This window comes from Taudactylus pleione, unplaced genomic scaffold, assembly GCF_031769625.1.
Source record: "Taudactylus pleione unplaced genomic scaffold, aTauple2 ptg000374l, whole genome shotgun sequence".
Classification (NCBI taxonomy): Eukaryota; Metazoa; Chordata; class Amphibia; order Anura; family Myobatrachidae; genus Taudactylus; species Taudactylus pleione.
The window spans coordinates 4,225,621-4,243,276 of NW_028284775.1; the positions used below are offsets into that span (position 1 = coordinate 4,225,621).

A 17,656-nucleotide genomic window follows, 5' to 3' on the forward strand; every position below is an offset into this window, starting at 1 on the left:
AAAATAACTGAACTGTTTCAATGGGGCTAATAGGACAGCACATGGGGTGACTTGTATACCAATATCCGTGGTACTCTCCTATTTCATTAAAGTATACTCACTGATACCGTATTTTTTCGTGTGGTATGTGAATTGCAGAAATTGCCTATTAAATATTTTCGCCAATTAATTTTGTGACTATTGGTACCTTCTAATATCATTTTAATATACTTATTAAAGGTTAATTTTTAATTTAATATCTTTGAATTTTTCTTCTAAGTGTGCCCCAACAAAAAGCCTTACTTTTCTCTTAGTTTTTTAGTATATTAATAGTATCATGTGTCACAATCCTGACTAGTTTTTACCTTTTGAGACTTACCTCTGCCAGCTGCTCCATGGATCTGTGGGCCTGATTCAGAGCCGCTCGTAAGCGGCCGCTCGTTCGCTCCGAGCGATGTTCGCACAACTGCGCATGCGTATGGGTTGTAATACGCATGCGCGAACCAGTCATTGCGGTCGGTAATTGTGTGCTCGCAAAATAGCGAATGCCTGCTAATTTGAGTGACAGAATGAGGCGTTTGTGGGTGCTAACAGGGGAAGGTGCTTAAAAACGGGGAGTGGAGATCCGAACGCAGGCTTGCCAAACGGTCAAAACGGGCGTTTTCAGGGTGTGCATAATTAACACAGCAGCGTCATCGACCACGTCACTTGGTTGTCTTTTAGCCTGAACTGCTCGCATGATTGCGATAGGAAAATCCTACCACAACCACTGCGAGCAGTTCATACGCCTTTCGATGTACTCGATTAATCTAATAAATAGCGGAGATGACGTAGGATGCGAGCAGCCAGGGGGTGTTTTAAAAAAAATAGCGAGCGCATGTTTCGTTCGCTCGTTCAGACATAGAGGCGTCAACAGACCACAAAGAGCGAGCGCTCTATTTAAATATCCAGACCCTTTTTCTGAACGAGCGAGCACAAATAGCATCCGGCTCTGAATCAGGCCCTGTGTTTGTAATTCCCCTGGGAGATCTGCTCTGGCTGAATCATGCTGGCTGTGACAACCCTGTGTGTGCAGACTGCTCTCCTCCCCACACTGATTAACCACCTGGACTCTGCCCTGTCTGTGAGCATTGCTAGTCTTAATTGGAATCACAGGTGTGGTCCTTATTCTCAAGGGCTGCAGAGATGATTACTCCCTCTGCATGTTGTGCCTTGCTCCACTCTGAACGCCACTGCCAGACCACCTGTCTGTATCCACCAATCGCTGCCAGACTCTAGGTATATAGATCCTCCTCTAATAGCACTCAGTGCTTGAACATCTTGTTACGTCCCGTTGTGTACTACTTGTGATATAGCTGTACCTCTGTGTACCAGTATGTCCCAGGCTCCTGCTCGTTCCTAGACCAGTGTTATTCGTAAGCCTGCTGCTTTCTGCTATCCACGCTACCAGCTTCTCCACACGGCTCCCAGGCCGCACCAAGTAGCTTCCACGCTACCATCTCTCACCTACGGCTCCCAGGCCGCTCTAAGTAGCTTCCACGCTACCAGCTTCTCCACACGGCTATCCAGCCGCTCCACGTAGCCACCCAGCTATCAGCGTCTACCCACGGCTATCCAGCTGCTCCACGTAGCCACCCAGCTACCAGCATCTACCCACGGCTATCCAGCCGCTCCACATAGCCACCCAGCTACCAGCGTCCACCCACGGCTATCCAGCCGCTCCACGTAGTCACCCAGCTACCAGAGTCTACCCATGGCTATCCAGCCGCTCCGCGTAGTCACCCAGTTACCAGCGTCTACCCACGGCTATCCAGCCGCTCCACGTAGCCACCCAGCTACCAGCGTCTACCCATGGCTATCCAGCCACTCCACGTAGAGACCCAGCTACCAGCATCTACCCACGGCTATCCAGCCGCTCCACGTAGCCACCCAGCTACCAGCGTCTACCCACGGCTATCCAGCCACTCCATGTAGCCACCCAGCTACCAACGTCTACCCACGGCTTCTCAAGCCACAAAAAGTAGCGTTCCCGCTACCATCCATCTGCAAGCTCATCTACTGGTACCCCGACCAGCTCAGTCAGCCTACCTGCATGTCTCATTCCGGTCCCTCCAAGTTCCTTCTGGTCTCACTCCAACGTTGCTAGTTTCCAGTTCCAGTCACTCATCATCAAAGCCAGTTCTCACTGCTACCCAATTCCTATATTAAAAGAGCTATTCATGTCTCCCATGGTTCCAGTCCAGCCCGCCTCCAGTGTTTCCAGTTCATCACCTGAGACAGGTAACTCACTAACACCATCTGTGACAGTATGTTCAAGGCTAACGATGGTGGTGGATCAAGCACCTAATCCTGGATCAAGTGCTTTCCGTAACCTAATCACTCGTTTGGATTCACAGGAGGCGGTACAGCATCAAGTACTACAGCTTCTGCAAATTCTGACTAACCGGCTAAATGATACCCAAATCTTTCCATCAACTGCTGGAACAGCTACAGGCTCTACTCAGCAAAATCTTTCAGATCATTCCTGAATTTTTTAGAGCTACCTCTGTCTCAACTAAAAACTCTGTCTTGGAATCTCTAAGAACCAAAGATTCTTCCATGCCAAGTAAAGTGAGACATCGAAGTTACCCGTGCTCCAAGCTCTCTGTGGCTGAACGCCAGCAGCATAAAGATTTACATCTCTGTCGCTATTGTGGAGCTTCTGACCACTTTATCAAAGGCTGTCCCCTTTGCAATTATTCCAGCAGTATAACTATGTGTCAACGTCTCAATGCCTGTTCCGGTCCCATCCCGGATTCTGCCTGTTCCGGTCCCGTCTCGGATTCTGCCTGTTCCGGTCCCAGCCCGGATTCTGCCTGTTCCGGTCCCAGCCCGGATTCTGCCTGTTCCGGTCCCAGCCCGGATTCTGCCTGTTCCGGTCCCAGCCCGGATTCTGCCTGTTCCGGTTCCAGCCCAGATTCTGCCTGTTCCGGTCCCAGCCCGGATTCTGCATGTTCCGGTCCCGTCCCGGATTCTGCCTGTTCCGGTAGGGGACTCCAGTTGGCAACCCCAGGAGGGGTCTCCAGAGTCTCAACCCCAGGAGCATCCTCAAGTCTCGTACCCCAAGAAGGGGTTCTGAGTCACTCACCCCAGGAGGAAGTTTCTGTCCTCGCATCCCAAAAGGGGGTTCATGTTCCATACTCCAAAAGGAAAAGTCGAGTCAGCTTCCCCAGAAGGGGATTTTGGGTCCCATACTCCAACAGGGAGTGTCAAGTTCTGTACTCCAGGAGGGGACCTTAAGTCTCTCACCCCAGGAGAGGGTTACGAGAATTATGCCCCAGGAGGGGGTCTCAAGTCTCACACCCCAGGAAGGGGTCTCAAGTCTCGCACCCCAGGAGGGGGTCTCAAGTCTCACACCCCAGAAGGTGGTTTCAAGTCTCACACCCCAGGAGGGGGTTTCAAGTCTCGCACCCCAGGAGGGGGTCTCAAGTCTCACACCCCAGGAGGGGGTCTCAAGTCTCGCACCCCAGGAAGGGGTCTCAAGTCTCGCACCCCAGGAAGGGGTCTCAAGTCTCACACCCCAGCAAGGGGCCTCAAGTATCGCACCCCAGGAGGTGGTCTCAAGTCTCATGCCCCAGGAGTGGGTTCCAGTTCCCAGGGAGAAGTGTCAGGTACTACTAATCCTGATCATGGCTCCTGTTCAGCATCTCCTGAAAATATCGTTCCGGAGGATGACAGTTCCTGTAGTCTGTTCTCAGCCTCAATTGTTGAAGCTGCTGTCTCTGGCTCCTCAGGACTCCTTCCAGTTCCTTTAGTTTGTCCAAGTACCGAACAGCTATCAACTTCACAATCCTCAAACACACAAACTTCATCGGATACTCCAGGATGCATATACTTCGATGGGGACTTATCGCAATACTTTGCATTACTGAAGCATATGCTGCAATCATGGAAGCAGATCCAGCTTGTGGTATCACTCCTACCAACTTTACTAAATACCTTTTCGCTTCCTTTAGAGGTAAGGCGTTGGACTGGGCCAACCCTTTCATCGAGTCAAAAGATCCTGAGCTACTAAGTATAAAAACTTTCAGTGAAGCTGTTATTAAAGAGTTTGCTCTTAAACCTGTCAAACGAAATTCTAGTGAAATTCTCAGTCCTGAAAATCAGTCCAAGCAGTCTGTTGGTTCTACTAAGGAATCATCCTCTGCTGAGTCCTCCACTTCCCTGAAATCCGAACTAGGTCAAGTTTTCAAGGGCCAACGTGCTGAATTCGAAGCATCCAAGGAGAGTGGTGCTATAGAATCGGCATCCCTGAACATGAGATGTGCATCCACCTCCTTATCCTCTTCATACTGCGGTACCTCCCAGAAAACCATCAAAAATGGTTATATTTCGCTTAGTTCCTCCCAGGAGTCCTATCATTGGTCAAGTCCTACTACACCTTCAATTTTACCTTTAGATACTGACTCGGAGTCTGAACTCAATCCTGCATATGATAATTCTCCATTCCCTGAAAACCATCTGTCATTTGACCCTGTCCTTTCCAGTCATATATTTCCACGGGAGTTACCAGAGGTCCCATGTCCGTTGGCTGGCACAAAACGTTCTCGCAGCAGAAAGAATAATCGACGAAGGTCTTGAATCATCCCCTTTGAAGAATTTCCACTCCTGGTATCCCAATAAATGTAAGAATTTAGAAGACGTCTAAAGAGATGTTTCAAGAGAGATGGTGTCCCTATGTTTGAAGCTCCTGTAATTTTTTCGTGTTCTCCTATGTATTTGTCTGTGTGTTCAGAGTCCAACCATGAAGAGGGGGGTACTGTCACAATCCTGGCTAGTTTTTACCTTTTGAGACTTACCTCTGCCAGCTGCTCCATGGATCTGTGTTTGTAATTCCCCTGGGAGATCTGCTCTGGCTGAATCATGCTGGCTGTGACAACCCTGTGTGTGCAGACTGTTCTCCTCCCCACACTGATTAACCACCTGGACTCTGCCCTGTCTGTGAGCATTGCTAGTCTTAATTGGAATCACAGGTGTGATCCTGATTCTCAAGGGCTGCAGAGATGATTACTCCCTCTGCATGTTGTGCCTTGCTCCACTCTGAATGCCACTGCCAGACCACCTGTCTGTATCCACCAATCGCTGCCAGACTCTAGGTATATAGATCCTCCTCTAATAGCACTCAGTGCTTGAACATCTTGTTACGTCCCGTGGTGTACTACTTGTGATATAGCTGTACCTCTGTGTACCAGTACGTCCCAGGCTCCTGCTGGTTCCTAGACCAGTGTTATTTGTAAGCCTGCTGCGTTCAGCTATCCATGCTACCAGCTTCTCCACACAGCTCCCAGGCCGCACCAAGTAGCTTCAACACTACCATCTCTCACCTACGGCTCCCAGGCCGCTCTAAGTAGCTTCCACGCTACCAGCTTCTCCACACGGCTCCCAGGCTGCACCAAGTAGTTTCCAAATTACCATCTCTCACGTACGGCTCCCAGGCCGCTCCAAGCATCTTCCACGCTACCAGCTTCTACCCACGGCTATCCAGCAGCTCCACATAGCCACCCAGCTACCAGCGTCTACCCACGGCTATCCAGCTGCTCCACGTAGCCCCCCAGCTACCAGCATCTACCCACGGCTATCCAGCCGCTCCACGTAGCCACCCAGCTACCAGCATCTACCCACGGCTATCCAGCTGCTCCACGTAGTCACCCAGCTACCAGCGTCTACCCACGGCTATCCAACCGCTCCGCGTAGTCACCCAGCTACCAGCGTCTACCCACGGCTATCCAGCCGCTCCACGTAGCCACCCAGCTACCAGTGTCTACCCACGGCTATCCAGCCGCTCCACATAGCCACCCAGCTACCAGCGTCTACCCACGGCTATCCAGCTGCTCCACATAGCCACCCAGCTACCAGCATCTACCCACGGCTATCCAACCGCTCCACATAGCCTCCCAGCTACCAGCATCTACCCACGGCTATCCAGCCGCTCCACATGGTCACCCAGCTACCAGCGTCTACCCACGGCTATCCAGCCGCTCCACGTAGCCACCCAGCTACCAGCGTCTACCCACGGCTATACATCCACTCCACGTAGCCACCCAGCTACCAACGTCTACCCACGGCTTCTCAAGCCACAACAAGTAGCGTCCCCGCTACCATCCATCTGCAAGCTCATCTACTGGTATCCCGACCAGCTCAGTCAGCCTACCTGCATGTCTCATTCCGGTCCCTCCAAGTTCCTTCTGGTCTCACTCCAGCGTTGCTAGTTTCCAGTTCCAGTCACTCATCATCAAAGCCAGTTCTCACTGCTACCCAATTCCTATATTAAAAGAGCTATTCATGTCTCCCATGGTTCCAGTACAGCCCGCCTCCAGTGTTTCCAGTTCATCACCTGAGACAGGTAACTCACTAACACCATCTGTGACATCATGTACTTGCAACTCTTAAACAATTGATGTTATTACACAAAGCACTTTATGGAATTACTTTGTGTTACACATTTACCATCCACCAATTGGCATTTTACGTGTACCCTACTGCTACTTTTTATTTTTAGCTGAAAGTTAAGCTAACAATAAACTAACATTAATAACAAACTTTAAGGCTTCTGTATATTAGCTAGCTTATATTTATTGTATTCATTATTTTTTATTTGTTTGAAGTTATAGCAGAACTTATAGCAGACACGCCTATCATGCTTGGTGCGTCTTTAGTCGCACCATCGGACGTATCATTGAAACCAGTGCTATGGCAGGTGCATAGAGTCCTTCTAAATATGGCCTCATATGTGAACAAGTCTGTGTCTCTGTATACAACCACTATCAACAACAAATCCTCGACACTTCCATAAGATGAAACATCTTTGTGCGTCTGATTGACCATCCCCTTGTTATCTAATAGTCACTAACCATACATTTCCAATACACTTCTGCTACCATGCATCTAAATCTTTACTGCAACTCTGTACAAGCTAAATTGGAACGTAGGCACAGTGCGACTCAGACACATGCACAGACAAAAACATCACCCTACTACATCCAACATTGCTACTACATCCAACTCAGTGCCAGAATTTCTAATACTCCAGTATAGTTATGTATTTTTTTCTATACCATAATAACTTCTCCATGAGAATCCCTAATTTACTATAGCAAAATATATCCTATTTAGATTAATCCTATTATTTGGATATTATTAATATGAAATTATACATATACCATATTGATACATGTTGGGGTATTACTGGGCTCCCCCCAATCTGTGAATTGTTACATTACATTTTCTGTATGTGTATATTAGTTCTAGTTTCCTGTATACACTTAGGAAACAATGCATAAACTGCTATACATAAGGTCATTGTAAATTACCAGTCATTAAAGGTACTGTACACAGCAACCATGACCGTGTGTTACTAATCACTTTCAAAATCAATTTCACTTTTCTGCCACAATATATAATGTGCAAGATTGCAAGTGCCATAGTAAAAAAACACAGAGAACAAACTTAACTCACTTCTATCCTAAAATACATTAGTGTCACACAAGAGTAAATGTAATAATCTGTGACTTGCAGACATCGGCGAGTTCCCCATAAACCTGCTAAATGTTTTAAAGGGACAATCATTTAAAGGCAAACCTGATTAAAACATTTAAATGATTCACCTTTTAAAAATCAGGCAGTCTCACCAGGAACTCACCAATGCTGGCAAGTCACAGGTTGTTACAGTTAAACCATAATTGAAACTGGAAAAGGGAGAAGTTGGGACTGGAAAGGGGAGTGGTCAAGATTAATCGTTAAGCCACCCCTTTCTTTATAGAAAAAAGTCTAGATCCGCTGCCGCTTTATGCCATGATGATATGTATACACACTGAAGTGCCAAAAGTCATTGGATATATGCAGGGGTGTATCTAGTGATCCAAGCGCCCCTGGCAATATAATGGACTGGCGCCCCCCACCCCCCCTATGCAGTGCCCCCAGTAGTAATCCACCCTATGCTCCATTGCCCCCAGTAGTAGCCCCCCTATACAGTGCCCCCAGTAGTAGCCCCCTATACAGTGCCCCCAGTAGTAGTCCCCCCATACAGTGCCCCCAGTAGTAGACCCCAATAGTAGTCCCCCCCTATACAGTGTCCCCAGTAGTAGTCCCCTCTATATAGTGCCCCCAGTAGTGACCACCCCCTAAATTGCCCCCAGTATTGGCCACCCCTATACAGTGCCCCCAGTAGTGGCCACCCACCCCCTAAATTGCCCCCAGTAGTGGCCACCCCTATACAGTGCTCCCAGTAGTGGCCACCCCCATAAATTGCCCCCCAGTAGTGGCCACTCCTATACAGTGCTCCCGAGTAACGGGCACCCCCCATAAAGTGCCCCCAGTAGCTGCCACCGCCTATTTCAGTGCCCCCCCTGTAGTGTCAGACTTACACACACAAAGAACAAAAACAAAATTCAACTTACCTGATCCCCGCCGCTCTTCTCCTGCATGGGAGAGTCGTCATGATGTATGACGTCTCTCCCATCACATGCTGCAGGGGGAGCCGGCACACGGAGCTCATTAGTGAGCTCCAGCCGGCTCCATCAGCGGACAACACAGCAGCACATGAGAGTCTGTCTGACTCTCATTAGCTGGCTGCTATTACAAACACACAGCCGCCGCTGGCGGCTGTGTGTTTATAAATGGTGTAGGGCAGACTGCTATCACTGCGGTCTGCCCTACACTTGTGGGGCCGGGGGACTTGTCCACCCCTTGGCTACTGGTGGCACTGCCGGGCGGCGCCCCCCCTTTGGTCGGCGCCCCTGGCGAGTGCCATCCTGGCCAATGGGTAGATACGCCCCTGGATATATGCTTAGTATTGTGTAGGACCCTCTCCAGCCTGGCGAAGTGCAGCTACTCGACGTGACATTGATTGAACAAGTGGACGGAAGATGTCTGGAGAGATGTTGACCTATGCCATTTGACTAGCCTCCCACAGCTCCCTGATATTTGTAGGTGCAGGATCTTGGGTATGAATGGACCTCTCTGTCACATCCCATAAATGCTCGATTGGGTTCATGTCAGGCAAATGTGGTGGCCACATCCCTAGTCGGAACTCTCCGGAATGCTCCTCGAACCAATTCTCGACAACTTAGGACTGGTTACAAAGTGCTGTATTCTGCTGGAATATTCCATCGTTGTGGGGGTACATGAAGCCCATGAAGTGCTGCAAATGGTCATTAAGCAATGCAACATACTGTAGCAGTTACCAGTCAATGATGTGTTCCGGCGGACCAGCAGACCCAACCCATGCCATGTGAGCACCAGCCAGTGTCGCTTGTCTATTACCACAGACAATTCTTGCCAGATGGAGCTGGTCACAATCATTAAGCACCTGTGGTTGGCCACTGCGCTGTCCACGTTGGGCAGAAGAGCCGGGGTCTGAGACTCTGGAGCTATGTTTACTCCGTATGGGATCACAGATGCAGGAAGTGACTCGCCCCCTGACATAGGCCCTGATTCAGAGCCAGTCGCTGTGACATAGCGCTCGCTCTGAATCAGGGGCGGTCTTTTTTTTTTTTAGAACAGACTCTTGGCCGCTCGCATAGCTGTGGGTACTACCCACAGCTATAGTGAACGGCCAGGAAGATAGTCGCAATGGTCAAGACCATCATGACCATTGGGCTTGCGACGAGACCCTTGTGGTAGGGTCTCGTTGCCGCAAGCCCCAGAGATTTCGGCACTAACAGAGCCGGAATCTCTCCACTGACATCACTTGTGATGTCAGTGGGGCCGGCCCCAAACGGTAGGCGTTCACCCCCCCGGCCCGCCCACCAATGGGGGCGTGCTGTCACTCAACATCGACAGCATGCCCCCTTTGGTGTGAGACCTGGAGCTACGCATTGCCCGCCGCTATCCGGGTCTCGGCGCATGCACACGACGGAGCCAGCTCCGTCGTGCGCATGTGCTCTGGGCCACCATCGACCCAGTTGCGAGCGCTCAGCGCTTGCGACCGGGTCTGAATCAGGCCCATAGTCCCAACACCCAGCTTTTTTAGCCAACACTCCCTATTACCACCTCTAAATGCTTATTGTCTGTCATTTACACTGCAAATAAGAATACTCGCTGCGAGTGACTAATGTACCTTGACACGTGCAGTGCAACTCAAACACATTCGCAGACGAGCTTATTAGGGCCTGTTTCAGAGTTGTACGCTATGATGATGTTTTCGCATATACAAATGTTGCAACTGCCGGAAGATTATTATTATTATTACATTTTATTTATAGGGTGCCACAAAAGGTCCGCAGCGCCAAACATACAGTACAGGGTACATAGAACATTACAATACAGTAACCAACTAATAAACAGAGTGGCGTAACTAGGGTATTTGGATCACAGGGCAAATTGAAAAATTGAGCCTCTCCCACCCCCTCTATGTGCACACGCTGAAAAATGGGCGTGGTCACTGAAAAATGGGGCATGTCAACATGACACACACCCCTTTCTCATCACTCTGTAAACATTCCTTTCCATTCCATATGCACCTTAATGCAGTGCCTCTTATACAGTCCCCCGTATGGAGTGCCCCCAGTAGTGGTCCCTCTTATGCAGGCCCCAGTAGTGCACCTTATACGGTACCCCAGTAGTTGTTCCTCTTATGCAGGGCCCAAGTAGTGATCTCCCCAATGCAGTGCCCCTTATGCAGGCCCCCAGGAGTGGTCCCCCTTATACAGGCCCCCAGTAGTGCCCCATTTACAGTGCCCCCAGTAGTGGTCCCCCTTAAGCAGGCCCCCAGTAGTGATCCCCCCTATGCAGTGCCCCCAGGAGTGGTCCCCCTTATGCAGGACCCCAGTAGTGATCCCCCCTATGCAGTGCCCCCTGTAGTGGTCCTTTCTATTCAGTGCCCCCAGTAGTGGCCCCCCTGTGCAGTGCCTCCAGTAGTAAACCCCTTATATAGTGCCCCCAGTAGTAGTCCCCTCTATGCAGTGCCCCCAGTAGTGGTCCCCCTATGCAGTGCCCCTTATATAGTGCCCCCAGTAGTAGCCCCCCCTATGCAGTGCCCTCAGTAGTGGTCCCCCCTATGCAGTGCCCCCAGTAGTGGCCCTTTATATAGTAGCCCCCCCCAATGCAGTGCCCCCAGTAGTCGTTCCCCTATGTAGTGCCCTTTATATAGTGCCCCCAGTAATAGTCCCCCCCATGCAGTGCCCCCAGTAGAAGGCTGTGAGACAGTGGGGAGGAGGACCCTGCTCTTAGGAGCTTACACTCTAGAGGAGAGGGGAGACGGACAGATGACATGAGGCATGAGTGTGTAGAGGGGGACCTGAGTGCAGGAAGTAAGCAAGATAGAAATGGCTGAGGCGGGAGGGACAGAGACCTGGGAACATGGTTATGTGATGGAAGGGTATGCTTTGATGAACAGGTGGGTTTTCAGTGCACATTTGAAGCTCTGCAAGGTCGGGGAGAATGTGATCGAGCGAGGGAGCTCATTCCAGTGGAGGGGGGCTGCACAGACACAAAATTGGATACGAGCATGAGATGAAGTAACCAGGGTGGAGGAGAGGTAACAGTCATTGGCAGACCGGAGTGAGCGGGAGGGAGTATATAAGGAGATGTAGGGAGCAGTAGAGTTAGAGAGGGCCTTGTTTGTGAAGGTGAGGAGTTTGAAGAGGATTCTGTGGGGGAATGGGAGTCAGTGCAGGTTTTGGCAGAGGGGAGCAGCAGAAGTGGAACGGCGGGAGAGGAAGATAAGTCTAGCTGCAGTATTAAGAACAGACTGGAGGGGGGAAAGATGGCAATGTGGGAGGCCAGTAAGGAGAAGGTTGCAGTAGCCAAGCCGAGAAATGATTAGTGAATGAATAATCAGTTTGGTAGCATTCTGGGAGAGGAAATGCCTAATGCGAGCGATGTTGCGTAGCTGGAACCGACAGGATTGAGCCAGAGATTGAATATGGGGGTTGAAGGAAAGGGTGGAGTCAAGGGTGACACCCAAACAGCAAAGTTGGGGGACAGGGGAGATGATGGTGTTGTCAACAGTGATAGCGAGATTGGTTGGAGTGGAGACTCTATTAGGGGGAAAAATTATGAGTTCGGTTTTGACCATGTTGAGCTTCAGAGAGCGCTCGGACATCCAGGAAGAGATGGCGGAGAGGCAGCTGGATACCTGAGAAAGGACAGAAGTGGAGAGTTCAGGAGAGGAGAGGTATAGTTGCGTGTCATCGGCATAGAGGTGGTATTGGAAATCGCAGGAGCAGATGAGTTCCACTAGTGTAGAGGTGTACAGGGAGAAGAGCAGCAGGCCCAGGACAGAACCCTGTGGGACACTAACGGGAAGGGGGGAGGTGGAGCCAGAGGCAGACACAGAGAAGGAGTGGTTGGTGAGGTAAGAGGTGAGCCAGACATGGACGGTGTTAGAGATGCCTAAGGTGTGAAGGGTATGGAGGAGGAGAGTATAGCCATCATTTGCATTTCCACTTGTGGCTAAATGGGTGTAACTGATCGCCAACTAGGCGTTTGCATGTAAGATAAATGTTCTGAGGGTAGATTGTGGGCTATTCAGATTTGTGCATACACAACACAGTGATCTATCTGATAATGATGACAGCTACTTCTGTAAGTGGATTGATAAGGGAAGTGTGGCCGCATAGATGCATGCATATTTGTCGAATATCTGCATTTATTTCATGCACACAATGCTGCCAGGCTTGCAGTTGACTTCTGTTCAGTTGTCTTTACTGTGCCATAGCCAGGATACCTGGTAGGGTACATAGAACATAATTCAGATGTGGACGCAATGCTGATATTCACACACATTTGTTAGCCATTACACATCCGTGTAATCCGCTCTGCGCCAGCACAACAATTGATTTGCAATTAAGCTCATACATAAAATGAGTGACAGGTAGTTAGCGTTTGGGGAGGTAACGGGGGGGGGGGTTGGTTAGAAAAATGCAGGCATGTCAGACTGTTTAAACACTGTTTTTTGAGCATCCATAAATTAGCCACTATGTTCATGCTCGCAGCAGGAGAGCCCTATGCATACCCGCTATGTCTGCGACAGCTTACATTTACCCAGAAGGCTGATGGCTGCCTGATTGCGTTGAATATTTACGGTTTTGTGCGTGAGCGGCGAATGTGAGGTGCTTTCAGTGGGTGTCTCTAAGCACTGCATAGCCAGTGGCGCATTAGTATACTTTCGCAACTGCGAATCCATGAGAGATAGCAGCTGCGATGGCATTTGTGTCCACATCTGAATCAGGTCCACAATAAGGAAATAGTGTTTCGACAGTCAATATGTAGACAAGAGAATGTCGACATCATAATGCTGACACGGTTGCAATGTCACCTAAAGCCAGGGGTGTATTTATAATTGGTGCAAAGTGTGCGGTACACAGGGGCCCCTGGGAATGGGGGGCTACAACGCACGCATTCCTGGTGACTCACGCATACAGAAAAGATGTCCCCGGGAAAATGGCATGGGCGCCATTTTCCTGGAGATCCGCGCATGCGCAGTAGATTCAGACATGAAGCCAGATTCTACTGTTCTGACAGAGAGGAGGGGGCCCAAACGAAGGCTGCACACGGGCCCCCTCCTCTCTTAAAACGCCCTTGCCTAAAGCAATTTAACCATATCAGCAGTATAAATTTAAACATGAGACGATTATGTTAAAATTTATACTGCTGACACGGTTAAAATGCTTCAACTAACATTACAACCGTACCTGGAATTATGACATTGGCATTCTCCTCATACTTCCCGACATTGTAATAATCTTTTCCAGGAGTAGCTCGGTATGGGGGGTGGGGCTGGACTGTAGATGTAATTAGGCCCCGCCATATTCCCAGAAAAGTCACCGAGGAAACCGTACCAGTTAGCCCCGCCCCCTCCTCGCAGACCCGCGAATTCACATAAAATTTTCCTATCCTGCCCACTTTACTAGTCAGTGGGCAGGGTGCGGGAGATCTGCTTACACCTTCGGGGGTGTGGGGGGATACCCAAAAAATCGGGAGCCTCCCTCGATTTCCGGGAGCGTAGGCAAGTATGGTTCTCCTGTGCACATATAGTTTGACACCATATTGACTGTTGACAAACCGTATGTATTCCCATTTTTTTAATGTGATTTTTTTGCTCCATTCAGATTTATTTTTACGTTATGAACTGAAGACAGCCTGGTACACAAACCTAATGGTTAATGCTATTGAAAATATTAGCTGTAATCAGATTAAGTATAAGAAGATTTGACTCCCTTGTAAACAACGGTGGACAGCAGAGAATATATAGCTCCCTTAACTTTTTCTGTGCATTGGGGGAAACAGGTGAGAGACCATTTCATGGCATGTCTACTGAATTAGTTTTATGCTTTGTCTTGTGTCCCTTATGAAAATATAAAAAATAAGTATAAGGACCACATAGTCTTTGGGGCAGATGAGGCTCCTTTAGATATTGAGCTACTTTATCTAGCTAATATATTGTATAAAATAGAAAAAGGAGAGATTCCGCACAGAACCAAGAATTAAGAATTATTGTGACCAACCATATTGCAATTATAGATATTCATCATCATAAAATACATGTTGGTGGTGCTCCCACAGCCTAAGTCAGAATATAGTAAAAAACTAAGAGAAAAGTAAGGCTTTTTGTTGGGGCACGCTTAGAAGAAAAATTCAAAGATATTAAATTAAAAATTAACCTTTAATAAGTATATTAAAATGATATTAGAAGGTACCAATAGTCACAAAATTAATTGGCGAAAATATTTAATAGACAATTTCTGCAATTCACATACCACACGAAAAAATACGGTATCAGTGAGTATACTTTAATGAAATAGGAGAGTACCACGGATACACCATGTGCCGTCCTATTTGCCCCATTGAAACAGTGCAGTTATTTTATCCTACAGTACCTGGTCTTCCTAGACGGTCTCCCATACCAGTACTAACCAGGCTTTTACTGTTTCGCTTCCAAGATCAGATGGGTTTGGGCATAATCAGTAAAATATGACTGTAGGTTATTCAGTATCACTGAAAATAATTGGGGATCTGCCCTATGCACATGGCATAAACTTGTTAGAAAATGTAGGACTGTTTACAACAGAAATGTCCAATTAATTGTTGGTAGATTTTCAAAAGAAGGAATGCAAAGGCATGCCTTGCTAGTGATGCACACAGTTCATAGTAGGTAGTATAAATAAAGGTAATGACAATGACATGAGTGTACAACACATGTGATAAAGTCCTAGATCAATTGACATTACACTGAATAAAGAAAATAAATAATAAATTAAATTTTTAAATTAGCCACAAGATTAGTGTCCCACATAAATCTCAACAATACACATCTATGTTTGAACAAGCAAACCAACAGAAAACCAGCATGAAAAGAGAGGCATCATGTATACATGTAATTGTGCACCCTGAAAAAATATTGAATGTATTGTGTATATAATATATGATTAATGTGCAATAGTGTTTACCTTTCACACTTGTTTATTAAGCCTGATAACTTATTGTTCTTGATTAGCCTGCAAATTGCTGACAGATCATCATATATGGTCAGTTTAAAACTGCCTACTAAGGCTGATAATGTATTCCTTTTGGTCAGCTTACAACTTTCTATCAAGATTTAACTTTTGTTAATATATACTGACATCGCTGATGGTTTATTTTGTCTAGGCAGCCTATAGCTGATTATTAAGCCTGATCACCTATTGTTTCTGATCAGTTTGCAACTTACTGACAGCTTATTATTATTATATATTATATATGGTCAGTTTAAAACTATTTACTAAGGCTGAGTTTTGGTATCTGATTAACTGACACAAATGTATACTTGATGCCTCTCTTTTCATGCTGGTTTTCTTTTGGTTTGCTTGTTCAAACATAGATGTGTATTGTTGAGATTTATATGGGACACTAAACTTATCAATTTTACACTATTCAAACTGATGGTATGTCAATTTAGGCTAGTCAAAATATAGTATCTAACAGTGTTTTCACTTAGCACATAAAGGGTGCTTATATATTTATTGAGTATCCTCTGTGTTGAGTGCATATGTGCAGCTTAAGAGACAGCTAGGTGCGGCTCTCAGTTATCTTGTGGCTAATTTAAAAATTTAATTTATTATTTATTTTCTTTATTCAGTGTAATATCAATTGATCTAGGACTTTATCACATGTGTTGTACACTCATGTCATTGTCATTACCTTTATTTATACTACCTACTATGAACTGTGTGCATCACTAGCAAGGCATGCCTTTGCATTCCTTCTTTTGAAAATCTACCAACAATTAATTGGACATTTCTGTTGTAAACAGTCCTACATTTTCTAACATGTTTATACCATGTGCATAGGGCAGATCCCCAATTATTTTCAGTGATACTGAATAACCTACAGTCATATTTTACTGATTATGCCCAAACCCATCTGATCTTGGAAGCGAAACAGTAAAAGCCTGGTTAGTACTGGTATGGGAGACCGTCTAGGAAGACCAGGTACTGTAGGATAAAATAACTGAACTGTTTCAATGGGGCTAATAGGACAGCACATGGGGTGACTTGTATACCAATATCCATGGTACTCTCCTATTTCATTAAAGTATACTCACTGATACCGTATTTTTTCGTGTGGTATGTGAATTGCAGAAATTGCCTATTAAATATTTTCGCCAATTAATTTTGTGACTATTGGTACCTTCTAATATCATTTTAATATACTTATTAAAGGTTAATTTTTAATTTAATATCTTTGAATTTTTCTTCTAAGTGTGCCCCAACAAAAAGCCTTACTTTTCTCTTAGTTTTTTAGTATATTAATAGTATCATGTGTCACAATCCTGACTAGTTTTTACCTTTTGAGACTTACCTCTGCCAGCTGCTCCATGGATCTGTGGGCCTGATTCAGAGCCGCTCGTAAGCGGCCGCTCGTTCGCTCCGAGCGATGTTCGCATAACTGCGCATGCGTATGGGTTGTAATACGCATGCGCGAACCAGTCATTACGGTCGGTAATTGTGTGACAGACAGAATGAGGCGTTTGTGGGTGCTAACAGGGGAAGGTGCTTGAAAACGGGGAGTGGAGATCCGAACGCAGGCTTGCCAAACGGTCAAAACGGGCGTTTTCAGGGTGTGCATAATTAACACAGCAGCGTCATCGACCACGTCACTTGGTTGTCTTTTAGCCTGAACTGCTCGCATGATTGCGATAGGAAAATCCTACCACAACCACTGCGAGCAGTTCATACGCCTTTCGATGTACTCGATTAATCTAATAAATAGCGGAGATGACGTAGGATGCGAGCAGCCAGGGGGTGTTTTAAAAAAAATAGCGAGCGCATGTTTCGTTCGCTCGTTCAGACATAGAGGCGTCAACAGACCACAAAGAGCGAGCGCTCTATTTAAATATCCAGACCCTTTTTCTGAACGAGCGAGCACAAATAGCATCCGGCTCTGAATCAGGCCCTGTGTTTGTAATTCCCCTGGGAGATCTGCTCTGGCTGAATCATGCTGGCTGTGACAACCCTGTGTGTGCAGACTGCTCTCCTCCCCACACTGATTAACCACCTGGACTCTGCCCTGTCTGTGAGCATTGCTAGTCTTAATTGGAATCACAGGTGTGGTCCTTATTCTCAAGGGCTGCAGAGATGATTACTCCCTCTGCATGTTGTGCCTTGCTCCACTCTGAATGCCACTGCCAGACCACCTGTCTGTATCCACCAATCGCTGC

General features: G+C 47.3%; 2 pseudogenes; one reads left to right on the top strand and one right to left on the bottom strand.

Moving 5' to 3' along the window:
• Positions 1-14,825: 14,825 nt before the first annotated feature.
• Positions 14,826-14,943, bottom strand: LOC148508193 (5S ribosomal RNA; annotated as a pseudogene).
• Positions 14,944-16,321: 1,378 nt separating this feature from the next.
• Positions 16,322-16,439, top strand: LOC148508194 (5S ribosomal RNA; annotated as a pseudogene).
• Positions 16,440-17,656: the final 1,217 nt, after the last annotated feature.